We start from the raw sequence: 6,000 nt of genomic DNA, 5'->3' as shown, positions 1-6,000 counted from the left end.
TATTGGTGAGCATTTGTGTCAAAAGATACACAGATGTCACTCATTTACACTACTTTTATAGGAGTTGTAGGATGCCAGCTACTTCTACTCATATCTTCTCATTGTATAATTATTTAAAGCCTGTGGAATAGGAAGCACTAAGTTGGAAATACCCAAATATCGGGTAAGGTGGTGTTAGCTTCTGCTTTCCTTACTAGTCACATGCAGTTTTACAGGATTTGTGCTCCATGATATCAAGGAGGACAGATGCTGTGTCACTCACAGCCAGTCAGGGCATATTCACACATTTCAAGCAATCATCGCTTGGTTCTAGTTGTTTTCTAGTCACAATGTTTTATTTTTTGCCTTCTTATTCTTTCTGACTCTGTTATTATTCAGCTTTACTCTTTAGCCCCCACTTTTCTACTCAGAGGAAATGTCTGCTCATTTACTTCTGTACTGCTACACAATTTTGAGTAAAATCCTTAAGTATCAGTTATAGTGAATAGAGATTTTTATAAATATTCACCAGAAACTATAACCTACTTTTTCCTAGCTAGTAAATTAGTAAAGCTCAATCTTCATAGTGCTATGGGCTTATTTATTTTTGGCAAATGGTTGCCAGGAGAGTGGAAGGGGGCACTGGTGATTAGATGAGCTAAGATGCCTGGCGTGCGTGTGTGTAGAGCCGGTCGCTATTCCAGTCACCACCGGCAATCTTGTCAAGTTAACAGGCCTGAAAGAGATTGTGATACATTGCTTTAGTCTCTATTTTCTAGATATATCTATCATATCTACTTATCGATCCATCCACTCACTCAACATTTGCCATCTATATTGACTATCTAGTCATCCAGGCACTGCTCTTAGTACCACAGATACAAAGATGAATATGATAACTAACTCTTATTACTGTGTAGGGATAACTCCTCCTCTAAGGCCTTCTCTCTTCTCCTTCCCAGTTATTTCCCCCAAAATGTAAGCATAGGTTCATGTTGTCCTCCTCAGCGCTGGTGCAGATCAAGGCTCCTTTTGAGGACTCTTATGCACGTCTGCTGCTTCTGGGAAGCCGAAAATTGCTGTGCAGCATCTCTTGGGCTCTCCTTTTAAGACCATTTATTGGAAGAATTGCATGTTTCTCTCACCTGCTGTGAAATGACTGAATGGGAAACACGATATAGGGAGAAGAGAGAGAAGTATTTTTTGTGAGGGAATAGACAAAATTTCTAAAGAAAATTTATATTTTCCTTTCCCAGTATATCTCTATGACAGAGAAAATAATGTTAATGGAATATCTAATCAGAGATGAGAGACTAGAGTTCATGTTATTCTTTTAAAGAACAATGAAAACAATGAACAATTCTAAGTTATCTAAATTACATTTGCGGTGGCTTAATCTGTACAATCCTGTTAAGTTGTCTTGGTGTTGGGGGAGGTTTTTCTACATGGGAATATACTACAGAAACTAGAATAATAGAATTTTTCCCCAAGGAAAGAAATAGTTATCAATGGTTACTCCCTTTTTGTACATACAAACTAAATCTTAGAACATTATATATGGTCACTTAATTCAATTATGACTGAAGAGAGAGAGATCACAATATCTCTTAAAACATCTTTTCAATTTCCAATAAAAATAACTTACTCTCTTTTAAGCAAGTTTATTGGCAGTTAACGATATCAGAGGTAAAAATGCCTTGCTTGAAATATACTTTAATATTCATTATCTCATTTGACCCACATAACCATTATAAAAAGCAGATAGAGAATGCATTCTCTCCATTTATCAGATGAGGAGATTGAGGCATAAAGAGACTAGTGACTTGCCCATGTCTACATACCTGAGGATCAGCGCTGGACTGAGGCCTCTTGATTCCTGGTCCAGGATGCTTTGCCTTGTAACCCACTATCTTCCTAGCTGCTCTTCTTAAAATCTATGATCTGTTGCAGACAAAATGCCAAAGGAAAATCTTAGCAGTAAAACAAGCAAGCTACTAGTTAGGATCTAATAAAATATGCTGAAAATATGTTGCTTTCCTTTAGTCTTACACTTATTTATCAAGATCAAAAAAGAATAAATGCATACCACCAGAAATTTACCATGAGACCAGTTATTTCACAGTTTTGTGCTCAACAGTGATTCACGTATCATCTTTTATTTGGAAATCTTTTGTACTATTCTGGACCAAAACCTTACTAATAATACAAGAAATGTTGCTGAATCTAATTTGTCTTTGGCAATTAAAATTTGTGAGTTTGTTCATTAGTTAAATTAGCTCTACCAGATAGACCCTATTATACACAAACTTGATTTAGTTTCTCCGTAAAATGATTTTCTTAGCTGGGCATGAGGACATAACATTTTTTTCACTTTCTATTTCGATTTTATATCTTGGGAGAATTTTATCATCCTTTATATCCTATTCACTGCCAAATGCCTGCAATTTAATTCTATATACTATGCTCTGGCCAGGACAGCATTTTCCAATTTGTGAAGAAACTTTTCTCCAAAGAATACCTGTTGGCCCCCGATATGAAATTAACTGATGTCAATTATTCAAAAAAAAAAAAAAAAAGGTTACGGAAGGCAGCAATGGGGTGGGGAAATCATTCTTGATTTGATTTTCAAAAAATAATGGGGTAGCACCCTGATCCTCCTCAGTGAGATTGTTCCATACATTTTATAATAGAATTAGAGTCTTTTGTCACAGTCTGTGTTCCACCCTGGGATTACCCAACTTTCTAAATGATTAAAAAAATTTCATATGTTAAGGTTCACTCTTTGCTGTAAAGTTCTACGGGTTGTGAGAAACGCATAGTGTTATTTATCTACCATTATGGTATCACACAGAATAATTTCACCACCGTACTAGGTATATTCAACCTCCTCCCATCTCCCTGAGTCCCTGGAAACCACAGATCTTTTTACTGTCTCTATAGTTTTGCTTTTTCAGAAATATCAAATAATTGGAATCATATAGAATGCAGCCTTTCTGGACAGGGTTCTTTCACTTAGCAATGTACATTTAAGTTTCATCCATGTCTTTCATGGCTTCACAGCTTCTTTCCTTTTGTTGCTGAATAATATTCCATTGTATGGATGTACTACAATTTGTTTATCCTTTGACCTATTGAAGAGTAGCTTGGTTGCTTTCAGTTTTTGGTGATTATGAATAAAGGCGCTATAAACATGTGCAGGTTTTATGTGGGCATCAGTTTTCAAATCAGTTGGGTAAGTACCCAGGAACACAATTTCTGCATTGTATGGTAAGGCTATGTTTAGCATTCTAAGAAGCTGCTAAACGTTCTTCCAAAGTGGCTGTATAATCTTGCATTCCTGCTGTCAATGAATAAGATGTCCTGTTGCTCTATAACCTCACTAGCAATTGGCATTGTCAGTTTTCTTGGAATTTAGCCATTCTAATAGGCAGGTAGTGGTATCCCAATGTAGTTTTAATTTGCAGTTCTTTAATGACAAATGACATTGAGCATCTCACATATTTATTTGCCATCTATATACTTTCTTTGATGAGTGTCCAGATCTTCCATTTATTTTTAAATGGAGCTGTTTCTCTCATTATTGTTGAGTTTTAAGAGCTCCTTATATAGTTTGGATACAAGTCCTTATCAGATAAGACTTTTGCAAATATTTTCTCCAAGTCTGTGGCTTGTTTTTTCATCCTCTAAACAGTTTTTCATAGAAGATTTTTATTTTAATGACTTAATTTTTTTCTTTCATGGATTGTGCCTTTTGTGTTGTATCTAAAAACTCATCTCCAAAACTAAGGTCACCCAGATTTTCCCCTATGTTTTTATCTAGAAATTTTATTATTTTGCATTTTACCTTAGGTCTATGATCCAATTTATGCTAATTTTGGTGAAAGATATGTGGTCTCTGTCTCAGATTTTTAATTTGGCTTTGTGTTGTATAGGGACATACAATTTTTCCAACACCATTTGTTAAAAGACTATCTTGGGACTGGCCCAGTGGCATAGTGGTTAAGTTCGGCACACTCTGCTTCAGCAGCCTGGGTTCATGGGTTTGAATCCCAAGTGCAGATATACACCACTCATCAAGCCATGCAGTGGTGGTGACCGACATACAAAATAGAAGAAGATGGGCACAGATGTTAGCTCAGGGCCAATCTTCCTCACCCCAGAAAAGAAAGACAATCTTTTTCCCATTGAATTGCCTTCATTCCTTTGTCAGAGATCAATTGACTATATACGTGTAGGTCTATTTCTGGGCTCTATATTATTTCCATTGTTCTATGCGTCCATTCTTTCCTCAGTACCCCACTGTCTTGATTACTGTAGCTTTAGAGTAAGTCTTGAAATCAGGTAGTTTTAAGTTCTCCAATTTTGTTCTTCTTAAGTATTGTGTTAGTCATTCTAGGTCTTTTCAATTTCATAAAAAACTTTAGCATCAGTTTTACCAATATTTACAAAACAGCTTTCTGGGATTTTGGTTGATGTTTCATTGAATATGTAGATCAGGTTGGAAAGAACTGACATCTTAACAATGTTTAGTCTTCCAATCAATGAACATAGAATATTATCTCTCTCCATTTATTTACATCTTTTTAAATTTACTTCATTAGGGCTTTGTAGTTTCCATAAATAGATCTTGTATATAATTTAGATATATACCTAAGATTAATACCTAAGTATTCTATTTTCTTAGATGCCATTGTAAATGATATTGTTCTTTAAATTTTAAATTCCAATTGTTTATTACTAGTAAAGCAACTAACTTTTGTACATTATCCTTGTATCCTATGAACTTCCTATCTTTGTTTATTGGTTTAAAGAGTTTTTGTTGTTATTGTTCCTTGGGATTTCCCACATAGATAATCATGCCATCTGTGAATAAAGACAGTTTTATTTCTTCTTTTCCAATCTGCCTACATTTATTTCCTTTTCTTGTCTTATTGCACTGGCTAGGACTTCTAGTATGATATTGAATAGGAGTAGCGAGAAAAGATATTCTTGCTTGTTCACCATTTTAGGGAGAAAATCTCTAGTTTCTCACCCTTAAGTATGATGTTGGATGTAAGTTGTTTGGAGAAATTCTTCATCAGGTTGAGAAAATTCCCTTTATTCCTTGTTTGCTGAGAGTTTTTATAATGAATGAATGACGGGTTCTGTCAAATGTCTTTTTTTGTATCACAATAAAATCAATACGACTTTTCTTCTGTAGCCTGTTGATATGATGGATTACACTGATTTTTGGAACCAGCCTTGCATAACTGGAATAAATCCCAATTGATCTTGGTGTCTAATTATTTTTATAAACTATTGGACTCAATTCGGCAATATTTTGTTGAGGATTTTTACATCTATGTTTGTGAGAGATTTTGGTCTGTAGTTTTCTTTTATTGTAATATCTTTGTCTGGTTTTGGTATTGGGGTCATGGTGGCCTCATAGAATGAGTTAGAAAGTTCCCTCTGGTTCCATTTTCTGGAAGAGATTGTAGAGAATTGATATCACTTCCTCCTTACGGGTTTGGTAGAATTTACCAGGGAAATCATCTGAGACTGGGTGCTTTCTTTTTTGGAAGGTTATGAATTATTGATTCAATTTCTTTAGTAGATACAGTTCTATTCAGATTTTCTATTTCTCCTTGTATGAATTTTGGTAGCTTATGTCTTTCAAGAAATTGGTCCATTTCACCTAAGCTACCAAATTTGTGGGCACAGATTTGTTCAGAGTATTCATTCATCATCCTTTTAATGTCCCTGAGACTAGTAGTGATGACCGATCTTTCACTTCTGATGTTAAAAATTTGTGTCTTCTTTTTTTCTTAGTTAGCCTGACTAGAGGTTTGTCAACTTTATTGATATTTTCAAAGATGTGGCTTTTGGTTTTGTTGATTTTATCTGTTGTTCTCATTTGTAATTTCACTGATTTCACTCTAAGTTTTATTTCTTTTTTTCTGCTTGCTTTAGACTTACATCACTCTTCTTTCTCTAGTTTCCTAAGGTGGAAGCTTAATGATTTTAGATCTTTTTTCCTAATGC

This window comes from Equus caballus, chromosome 10 (assembly GCF_041296265.1).
Source record: "Equus caballus isolate H_3958 breed thoroughbred chromosome 10, TB-T2T, whole genome shotgun sequence".
Taxonomy (NCBI): domain Eukaryota; kingdom Metazoa; phylum Chordata; class Mammalia; order Perissodactyla; family Equidae; genus Equus; species Equus caballus.
This window is presented reverse-complemented; position numbering follows the sequence as displayed.